At 41.3% G+C, this 10,680-nt stretch overlaps 1 protein-coding gene and 1 long non-coding RNA gene across 3 annotated transcripts in view; both read right to left on the bottom strand.

Annotated features, from left to right (window-relative positions):
* The window catches only part of LOC120714633, a 32,146-nt gene extending 22,510 nt beyond the window's left edge, over nucleotides 1-9,636 (bottom strand). The window contains exon 1 of the long non-coding RNA XR_005691450.1: nucleotides 65-9,636. This is a non-coding gene — a long non-coding RNA (uncharacterized LOC120714633). The remainder of the gene's footprint in view (nucleotides 1-64) is intronic.
* Nucleotides 1-10,680, bottom strand: part of LOC120714632 (ephrin-A5b-like) — an 87,515-nt gene that overhangs the window by 61,644 nt on the left and 15,191 nt on the right. The window lies entirely within an intron of this gene.

The following is a 10,680-nucleotide window of genomic DNA, read 5'->3' as shown; positions in this document are numbered from 1 at the left end:
TACATCTTGACCTCTAATTCACATACACTCTCAAACAAATAGAAGCCTGAGGAAATTTCTTCACGTTGCAGGGTTGTAACATCATGCCTCGCCGCAATATAAACCGCTGTAAATTATACTCATGTGATACAAGCCTTTAAATTTACTTTCTTTTTAGTTTTAAATCTCACCAGCACCTGTGGCAAAGAAGTTTAGCCCATTATGGGTTTTTAATGCAGTGCCCATGTGAGTCTAAAACAGCCAGTCTCATGATGTCTGTTGTAATGCTGCCTGAGGCCTAAAATGTAAATGTGATTTACCATGGGAACTTCAAGCCATTCTTTTGTTTTGGAGGAGTGTGAAAAGAACCGGACTTGAGCCAGCTGAAAACAACAGTGAGGTCTAACAGCCAAGAATCGGCTGTAGAGAAGCTAAATTGAGGACGACTTATAAATCTTGACTTTCTGGAGACATGCAATCACTCACATGTGAATACACACATGCACAGCAGCTCTGTGGTGGCTGTTTGCAACTGATATGCTAATGGGTCATCCCAGGCGAGTTTGGTACCAGGGCACCCAAAGCGGCCTTAAAAAAGCGCCGAGTCTAATGAAGAGGAGTTCACAAAAACTCATTTACACATCGAGAACAAGAGAGAAACACTGAAAGGTGTCCTGTAACTGCCAGGCAGTCAGTGTGTGCGTGAGCATGTGTGAAATACGTGCGTGCAGCATGTGCGAAACAGGGAGGAGAGGGAGATGGCGGCAGACAGTGAGAGACAATGAATTAGTGAGAGAGAGAGAGAGAGAGAGAGCCAGAGAAGGGAGTACGAGTGTCAAATCCACACAGCCATCCCAGCGCTAACACGCACCTTGGGTAGAAATGTCAGAGGAAAATGGGGGAGGAAGGAGTACAGGGTGAAGAATGTGGGAGAGTGTTAAGAGCGGCGCACGAGTGAAAATGGACTGAGGGAGGTGAATAGACTTAACTAGCAGTGGCAGAGACAGCAGAGAGAGAGCAGCTCATCTCACGGCTGGAGGAGTGTGGAGCAGTGGGTGTCGAGGAAGTGAGAGAGAGCTGGCCCTTGATTTGAAGACGGAGGTAAACGAGGGGTGGGGGATGTTTCATGGTCAGTGATGTCAGCTGGTGGAGGGCTGGACTTAAAAACTGACCCATGACTGCCCAGAAATACTGATCCTAATTATGACTGCGGTGGTACTGAAGCAGAGACAAGTTCATAGTCCTATTATCAAGCAACTCCAGCTGGTTATCAAATACAACTTTTTTATCAAAGAAAGTGGCATCTCAGATCATCTCCAATAATAGTGGCTCTACAAGCAAATCCAACCATCTTGGTAACACCACTGGGCAGCTAACAAGCCACTATCTAAATAAAGGAGGAGACATCGATAGCTTTGATGTTCAGTGGACACCATTACTGCTTCTAATGTGACCACTAGGGCAAAAAACTATTTTAAAAAAGGGTACCGTATATAAAATAAAAACAAAAAAAAACAAGGATGAGGACTTTTTTGGGCATTTGTGCCGGGCATTGTTGGACTCCCAAAAGAAAATAACCTGTTCAAAGCTATACCGACTGCATAAACGTGATGGCTTTGCCTTGTTTTTGCTCACTGTTTTCTTAGGCTTAGGTACCAGAGCTACCTGGTTTAATTTAGGCACCAATGTCAAAGACCTTCCTGTGTGTATATGTAAGATGCCAGCCACAATAAAAAAAAAAAAAATCACAGTATTTGTCACCCTGGGAATTACGACAGGTTTATAATTCTCTAAAAATAATAAATATGAGCAATTAAGTCAGGGGGGAAACACATGAGCAATCTTGTAATTAAGTCTGATTTGAAATCTGGCTGCCAAATAAAAATAATAATAACAAAACGGTTCAAGACAACCCCACACATGTAGAGTCATTTGAGGGACAAAAGTTGATGGCCGAGGCATTCATAAAATGCATATATATAGACAGAAGCAGTAGTCGCGATATAAAATGTGATCTTAATGAGCCATGGATATTCATTGCCACAATGCTCTTGATTGTGTTTCAACCAAGAGCATCGTGACACTACACAGCTGCATAGACTAAGGGTACTATTTCTCCAGACCTTTATGCAACTGCTAATTAAAAGGAGCCTCTGCAGCTGTTTTTTTCTGAGTTTTTAACTCCTCGGCAAGCCGCGGCAAATATCTTACCAAATCTTGCATCCAAATGGTGTAACGACAGGCAACACGGAGTGAGGTTAACTATCTGAGAATTCTTGCATCTGAGGCTCGGCTCATTTAGTAATCGAGTTATTTGATTAGTTACACGTTCCCATGCTCCCATGTCGCAATAATCTTTCAAGAACTTATTTTCAAAATTTTAATACACATTCTGGCAACACGGTGTGAATTCAGTGCTGGTGGATACCGAGGACCTAAAATCTCAAAGCTTGGCATTGGTGCTAATGTGCCAATTTCAGCTGACTTTCTAATACCTAACAAGCAGCAGTATGTGAGCACATACTATCCTAATATTGTATACAAGACTTCCGCATTGCACCAGTGCAAACTGGGTTTTGGCATCTGTAATTGCAAAGAGAATGCAGAGACAGGATTGTGCATAAGAGATGGGAACTCTTTGTGTGTGTGTGTGTGTGTGTGTGTGTGTGTGTGTGTGTGTGTGTGTGTGTGTGTGTGTGTGTGTGTGTGTGTGTGTGTGTGAATGTCATGTAAGTGCTATTTGGAGAATAGCGAGCTATTTTGTTCGTTTTAGTAGAGCTGTCCCTTTGTACATGTCCGATGTCCAATTTTTATATACTATTTTACTGACATGAAAAAAATAATTATCAATTAGTTTATTAAGAGCAGCTGGTGCCCAAGGAGGCAGACACGACAATATGATTGCAAGGACAAAAACACAAAAATTATTCTACCTTCTTTTGTAGTTATTTGTAAAAGGAAAATCACCTTATGGCTAATAGTACTGCTCAAACGGCTACTACTCAGATTCTGAATTTGAGCTTAAGCTGCTAAAATACAGGGCATCTCAAAAATAATCATACGATTTCAAAGTGTTTTAATTCCGCAGCTGTTCACCGGTAATGATCGAAACACGTAGTGTTAGAAAGAGGGGATTCATGAGTTTCACATGGTTACCAGTAGGTACCACAAAAACAGCAGTGGCTGCAGTGAATCCAGACATGCTCACAAAAAGGACGGGATGAGTTTGGACACATGCCGTGCATCTGGAGGGTCACACACTCTTTGTATTCAGCCATGTATTTTAAAATTTACTGCACGCTTCTATGTCCACCACTTTAAAAAAAATAGCCTTTTGAAATCGGATTCTTCTTCTTGATACACCCTGTAAAACACAAAGTGAGGGTTGCATGACTTTCAGTATCTGAGAAAATGAACTTGGAAACAAGCTTATCCACTTTTGGGGCTCATTAAAGTGTTTAACAGTTTTAAACACCCACCATTAACATATTTGTGTGTTTAGCTCATCGGATCAACAGAGGCTTGCGTTGGTTAATTCAAGGCTATGATAATGACCAAACATGAGCACGTCAGACTCTGCTGCCACTTGTTTATTTCCTTCTCTGGCTTTTTCCTCCATGCTCTGTTGCAGTCGGCACATGCTAAGTGTAGGCCAAGGCCAAACACCCACAGGGAGCGACCCTGTCCTCCACACCGTGCCTAACCCATGATGAGGGTTCTTTCTAACTCCCACTTAACCCTCACCGCACACTCAAATATGCTTCCCGCTGCCCAAAGACACGAAATAGACCAAATAAACATGCGAGACTGGTGAGGAAATGCGAATGAATGCTGAGATGAAGAGCAAAAATTTGTAAGGACGCAGAAGCCAAGCTGGCTGAAGCAATGTTGGCAATGTACCAACACACACACACACACACACACACTTAGGTCTGCAGCAGAGCGAGGTGTCAGAGCCCGTTAGAGGCCTTTGGCTGGACGTAGCTCCAGAACAAGCTGGACAAAAGCGTTGCCTGTCTCCCCTCATTAAGTGATTTAAGATCCCGTGTTCTCCCGACTCCTTTCATCGCCGCCCAAAGTGCACACATTTAAAAAAAGCCCAACAAGAATGCCAGGGCCTGCTGACATGAATGGGGTGAAGAGGGGCAGGAAAGCCAAGTTCATGGCGGAGGACCAGGGTCTAAAGCTGCACTACGCTAGCCATGCCTATTAGCCTGCGTGCACATGCAGGGGGGACATGTAGCTTGAATAAACCGCGGTACGATCGCGGCTTGGCCCCCCGGGTGGGAAACAGCAGCGCCTTAATCCATTAACAGTTCTTCCTCCACTGAAGAAGCAACGTTTTTCCCATGAAGGTTTAGCTCTGTAGAAATGCGCCGTTTTCACATTCCTGGCTAAGAAGGCAGTGCTATATGGGGGAGGTGGGAGACGACGGAAAGATGGAGGTGCTGCATGGAACGTCGGAACTGCTTCCAAAATCAACCTTATGTGAGCGCTGGTTTGGTTGAGTCGTGTCATAATTATGAGTGATTAAAGCTGGCGATCATATATCACACAGTTAGTGGGATTTTCTATGAAAACTCCATTACAGCCTCAGATCCGGGCAGGATCTGCCAAAGCTTTTAGCAGCTGCTGCAGAAACATTACCATCTTTGGTGCATTATTACGCCTTAAAACTTTAAAACGTTTCGTAAAAACTAAACATTGAATGCGTGAAGAAGCTGCAGATTGCAGTGAAGGATTTTGCATTTAAGTATTTGGCATCAGCAGGAATTTTAAAAGGAAAAAAAATCATGGAGTAAAGCAAAAGATTTTAGCAGCTGTGGCAAAATCATAAATCATTTAAGGTAATTTTTTAATCTGTTATTGTTTTGCAAAAGTTGTCTAGGAAAAAAGTATTGTAGCTTCAGGAAATTTCCATAAAATAAGTGTTGTCAAAATCTTGAATAAGCCAACATTAGCATCCAAAAAGCTCCCTCATATTTGTTTACAGTTTAATAATTTGGTTTATCAAACCGTAAAAACTGATTACATTGTTTTTTCAAGATATTCTAAAAATGAGACCATTTCTCGTCTAGAGTCGAAAGAATTTGGAGACATTGCTTTCTGTTATTGATGTCTAATGGTCATTTTGAAATGTAATAATCTTTGGTTGCTCGTTGAGAATTTTACCAGTTTTGGGCTCATTAAAACTAAATTATTCCAATTTTACCCATTAACTTTATCAAATTTATTCTGAAGTGTGTTTTTGGATAAAACTCATGGAAATTGTTGTTTTTCAAGAAATGATGGCAGATTGCCTAACCAGAAAAAAGAAATACAGTGGGATTCTCTTCAGGAAATACACTCTCTAGCCACTTTGTCCGACACACCTGTTAGGTATACTACTAGTTAACCCAAATGTATTGGAAAATCACAATAACTCAGTGCATTCTGGCATCCAGACAGGGTCGATATGACCTGCTAAAGTTCAACCTGAGCATCAGAATCAGGAAGAAAAATTAATTCAGTGACTTTGACCAGGGCGTTGTTGTTGGTGCCAGACAGGCTGGTCTGGTTATTTCAGAAACTCTGGATCTCCTGGTAATTTCCCACACAATGAACTCTGGAATTTTCAGGGGATGGGGAACAGTAACTCAAATAAAAATTTGTAACAACCAAGATATGCAGAAGAGCATCTCTGATTGCACAATATGTCAAACCTCAAAGCGGATGAGCTATAGCAGCAGAAGACCACACCGAGTCCAAATTCTGTCTGCTAGAAACAGGAAACCATAAACCAACCATGGAACAAGCGAGCATCGTTTAAATACCACAGCCTGAGTATTGTTGCTGACCACGTCCATTCCTTTGCAACTACAGTGTGATGACTTCAGCAGAGTAACATACTGTCCCAAAGCTCAAATCATCTCAAACTTTACTCTACAAAAATGGCCTCCACAGTCATCCACCTTTAGGATGCAGTGAAATGAGAGTCACAGCTTGGTGTGATGCTGTTGTTATGAATATGGACCAAAATCTCTGAGGAATGTTTCCATCATTGCACTGAAACTGCACCACAGAGAGTGAAGGCAGCTCTGAAGGAAAAAACAGGGTCCAACCCACCACTAACAAAGTGTACTTAAAAAAGTGGCCACTAAGTGTAGTTATTTTTTTTTTCACTTTAACAAAACAAGCATTTCAAGGTGTTCCCCCAAAAAAGAAGTTTTTGTATTTGTGTATGCTTATGGCATTCAGATATACACACACACAGATATAAACATACCACACACAGCTTTAAGTAACACCTGAAAGGCAGCAGGCTCCTGTGGGTCATTATGTCATCTGGTAGCATTCAGATTGTAGCTTTGAGAACGCCTCTTCAGATCCACCACCGTACAGGATCTGCACTTAAGAAACTTTCTGCAGCCACTTTGATGAAGAGAGGACTGTGTTTGAAGCTGGTCGACTTTCTGAGAGATGTGACGAGGAGAGGAGAGCCCCTAACTGAGGAGACATCAAGAAACCTATAATTCCAACTTATCTGGTACTGCACAGCACTGCAGCACAGAGAAAGTGAAAAGGAAAAAAGATGTCTGTTAAAAGAGAGAGCCTAATTGGAGAGTGGCTGTGGTCTGAAGTGGTCAGTGTACGGAGAAGGCAGAAAATGAACCCCCCATCTCCCCCCCAAAAAAGATGCTGTGAGCAGCCAAAGTCCAATTAGTGTGGTATATGATGAGGGATCCAAACATTTGTTTACAAAAGGCAGGGTTTTTTTCCGTAGCTCTCACTCTCAGAGACGAGGGACCCCGGTCGGATTCCATGGCGGCTCCACAACAGAGTGGGTGTGGCTACACCACACAAACCTCTCGGCCTTTTCACATTACACTGCGCAACCATGAGGTCAGAGGAAGGCTCTTTCTTCCTTGGCACAAAGGAGTGATTTTTCACTCGCCCCGTGAGAACAGCAGGGAATAATGAACTCTCGGGCCCCTGGTATCACGTTCGGTTTCACACGCGTCAACTCCATTCTGGAGCGGAACAAAAGGGCAGTAGGAGAAACATTTGTGGGGAGGGAACAGTGTGCCCGGGGCATGCCATGCAGGGTGAGTTTGATGCATTTTAATGGCAATATAACCCATGCGATTAGGGGGAAATTGTTTCTTAATACATATGTGCCAAGTGTTCCTTATGGCAGGATCTGATATTTTTGCAGCTGATCCTGCAGCGTGTGGCAGAAATGACAGGAAAATCAGAGCTGCACTAGCCTGAGCCGCTGTCCACCCTTTGTCCACATTATGCTTTGAGCAAATGTCTGGGTCTAACCGAGCTGTGACTTGACTCTACCAGATGGGAGGGGAGTCTGCAAATCTTTGGATTGAAGACTTCACAGTCTGGAATCAAAGCCTAGCTTCAAACTGAATCATCTTGGAAATTAGGATCAGTTTCACCCAAAAAAGAACTTTAAGAAATAAAATTTTTGCAGAAGTCCAGATGCTTTTAACTGTTATTTTAGTGTATACTTACCGCAAAATAGAATAACAGTTTTTTAGCACAACCCGCTGTGCTGCATAGCAGGCAAGCTTTACAGTATAATACTGCCAGCTGTTTGGTTACCATTATATTGCCATTTGAGTGTTTCTATAGTAATCCTATAGTAATGTCTGTGTGAAAGATAAGTGAATGTCCTTACCTCATACCACGAATTCAGTCTGATCTTTCATGGGCATGGAAAGATGAGCATTGTCACCGTTCCCCTACAGTTACAGGAATGCTGCTGTATTAACCATCGTAGCAAAATACTGTGGCATTACATGATTGAGCAGTACAAGGGTCTTGGTAATACTCGCACATTTATTAGCTAAATCATAAGACTTTAGTCGGCCATATTACACATCCACAAAAATCATTACAACACCTCTAAACGATCCTCTTTTAACGAACTTTCATCGAAACAAATGCCGTATTGTATCGTAAATGGTCATTTAAATTTCCTAAAAGAATCAGCATTTATATCGTATTCGACTATAATAGCGTAGAACCAGACATTAGTGTACAAACAGTCCATGCGTAACAAATATTTTATTACTTTAGTCCATTCATTACACGATTAAAAAATAAAGGAGCTAAATTATCTTCCAAATCGCGAACTAAGCTGGAAAAAATCGAGAGAGACAAATTATTAGCGCTATCAGCCACATGCTAGTCTATTTACTCCATGTTATTCCTGCGGAATGAAAAGGAAGATGTGAAGTTTTTAAAGGTATAAATGTTTTGGAAACAATGAAGTGACGCTACTTGAACATGTAGTGTTTTCTGACAAGTTTCCCTGAAAGACTGGTACAAGAAATCTTATTTTTGTGGAGTAATTCTACTTTGACACCTTCTAAAGCATCCATCTCGTTGCACTTTGTTTTTTTTAATATGGAGTAATTTTCCTTCAGTTTCTGCTTTCCAGAAAGAGAGGCTCCTCAGGTTCCTCACCTGCTTGACTGTATATAAATGAAAGTGTCTAAATGTGAAAGCAGACTCTCCCGAAATGGAAAGTATCCCCCAAAACACACATTTAATCAGTGAGGCAGAAGTCAATCCCTGCCACTCTCGCTATAAGAGACTCCGTACGTACGAGCATGAGCACCCTGCTCTGTGTCATCTGCTCGCTAAACTAGAAAGCATTTGGGCAAGGCCAGACGGATTAGGCTGCAGTTACTCTGACATGAAAAGCTGCTCTTAATTCGAAAGCTCTCATGGCTGATTAATCACAAATTATGATCAAACAGCTGACTTACAGGATAAACATATGACACCCTGCACACAAGTCTGCATCCGTGTGTGTGTGTGTGTGTTTTCCTCTGTGTGCAGACATGCATGGCCTTTGAGCGTGTGTAAAAGTCTCCCCAAAGTCTGCACACTCATTTTCCACAGCAGATTAAATGTGTGTCTGCAGCCACAGAGCACACCGCCAAATTAAAGTCCCCAATGCGCTGACTTTCATCTGTGCAGCACCTGAACTTCTTCTTACAGGATCACAACCAAAGCAATTTGCTCCGAGGATCTGGTCACAAAACTGCTCCAGATTTGGACTAAGGCTTAAAACATTTGTGTTTTCAGCAAGTTGATACTGTACTGAAATATGCAAAAAGCAAAGAGAAAAAAAAAGCTGAGGAAAATATTTTTAAATAACCTCAAGCTTTAACAAATGTCCACTGGGTGTGTGCTGCACACATGGAGGAAGGGACCTCAGCTCAATCCTGGCCGAGAGCTGAGGAGTTATCAGAGCAGCCAGGGGTAAAAGTGGATTCTTTCTTTTTTACACGGTAGAACAAAGCTGTCAAGTCTGAGAAGGTTTAATTGCCCTTCTCATTTCTGATAGCAGAGCAGCAACAGCTGGTCGACTAACATCTGGACAGCAGGGTTAGCCAATACGAAAGTCCTAAATGTACTAAAAATCTGAACTGTTGTCTTGTTTTTGTTTTTTTAGCGCAGCTTTGCTGTTAATCCTCATATATTTTTATGATGTACGCTTGCTTGGTTTACGACATGCTAGCTTAAAAGAGTTCCTACAAAAAAAGAAAAAAAAATTGGGAATGAGGCCCAAATTTTATTGATATTGCTTTACAACAGCTTTCTGCTGCTTTACTGTGAGCTTGTATAAATGGCAAATTAAATTAAACATATTTTGGATTATATCTCTCGGCTGGCCTGGGAACGCCTTGGTATTCCCCCGGACAAGCTGGAGGAGGTGGCTGGGGAGAGGGAGGTCTGGACCTCTTTGCTTAGGCTGCTACCCCCGCGACCCGACCTCGGATAAGCGGATGAAGATGGATGGATGGATGGATATTTTGGAGTGTAAATAAAAACTAAAGCTCTACAAAGCCTAGGATTTTTACAAATTCTAAAATGATGCTAAACACATTTTTTGGTCAAAATCACCAAAATTTGAATATGAAGAGAAAATAACATCAATCTACATGGTCAGTTTCTAAGTTTAGCAACATATTTACACAATTATATGAAAATGTGTTAGTTTCACGCATGCACAGATTCACATGCATTTCAGTATTTTACTAAACAAGGTTTTCATATTATACATGCAAATTCTTCTTCAAATTATTATACATGGAAATTCTACAGGGATACAGCACCTGTTTTGTAGGGACTTAACAACTTTTTCAATTATAATAAATACTTTTGGCAAACCAAAAAGACATTTTGGGATTATGACAAACACAATACAAGACTTAGAAAGCTGTTCCAGCTACTTTTGAGCAAAAGCTAGCTAACAGAGAGAAACATTTTCTATTATATATATATATATTTACTTTTTTTCTTAAGTGAATTTTCAATTTTTTGTCTAACTTTTTTCCATCGAAGTTCTGTGACTTCTGACATATTTTAACATTTGGACAGCAAAGCTGGGAGACAGCATACATTTTCAATATTAGAGTTTGTGTTTCTAAAACAGGGTCCCCACATGCACTGATTTAACCCTGACCTATACAAAGGCAGTTTCTCTAATAAAGTCATATTGCAGCTACACGTTAGTATTTTGCAAATTCGGTTTTGTCGTCATTCGTTTTGGATTCTCATTAAAAAGCAAAGTGAGAAATAAAAATCAGAGTAAGTAAGGAGGTGTGGAAGCAAAAAAAGCAAACTCAGCTCCATGTAACCATCTAACATTTCTATCACGTCATGGGCACTGCAACAGTGTGTATGTGTGCC

The sequence above is a fragment of the Simochromis diagramma genome, unplaced genomic scaffold (assembly GCF_900408965.1).
Source record: "Simochromis diagramma unplaced genomic scaffold, fSimDia1.1 OVJJ01000596.1, whole genome shotgun sequence".
Taxonomy (NCBI): domain Eukaryota; kingdom Metazoa; phylum Chordata; class Actinopteri; order Cichliformes; family Cichlidae; genus Simochromis; species Simochromis diagramma.
The sequence above is the reverse complement of the archived record's forward strand: the minus strand, read 5'-3'. Positions and strand labels throughout refer to the sequence as shown.